The sequence below is a fragment of the Lolium rigidum genome, chromosome 7 (assembly GCF_022539505.1).
Source record: "Lolium rigidum isolate FL_2022 chromosome 7, APGP_CSIRO_Lrig_0.1, whole genome shotgun sequence".
NCBI lineage: Eukaryota > Viridiplantae > Streptophyta > Magnoliopsida > Poales > Poaceae > Lolium > Lolium rigidum.
In genome coordinates, this window is record NC_061514.1 from 118,711,671 (window position 1) to 118,712,391 (window position 721).

Below are 721 nucleotides of genomic sequence, written 5' to 3' on the forward strand. Positions count from 1 at the left end.
GCTTCTTAACATCATCGAGAAAACAAGCTACTCGGAGTAGATAACTCAGTCATGTGTTCAACAAGCACTTTCTTTTTCAGTACCACAAAAGGGTGTTTTCTCAACAATAGCTATATGAGATAGATCAAGAGAAAAATCATAATCTTTATCCTTAATGTTTATAGGAGATGTGGCAAATTTAGGATCAGGAGACAGCTTATATCTAACAGTATGTTGTGCGAGAAACTTTTTAATTTTTCTTGCATCAGCAGTAGCATTGCATTTATCAATAAAATCATCATCAAGCTCCACATAATCTTCATCAAGATCATCACTAGAGTATTCAAGTTCAGGTGAATTAACGAGTGTAGTAACATCAGGAGTTTCAGTATTTTCAATTTGTCTAGACCTAGCAATTGTAGCATCTAGAAAAGTTCCCAATGAACCACTATCATCAAGAACAGCAGAAGCATCATCAATATTATAAGAGGAATTTTCAGATTCAGCAGAAGTACCAAGCATTTGAAGCTTGTGGTGGTGAACAAGTTTACTTATCACAGATGGTGAATCAAGAGCAGCAGAGGTACTCAGAGTCGTACCTTTTCTTGTAGTGGATGGTAATATGGCGACCTTAGTATCGCGAGGTTTACCCATGATGGAGAATTTGCAGCGAACAATATCAATCCAAGTGAACTTCCAAATAAAGCTATGCTCCCCGGCAACGGCGTCAGAAAATAGTCTT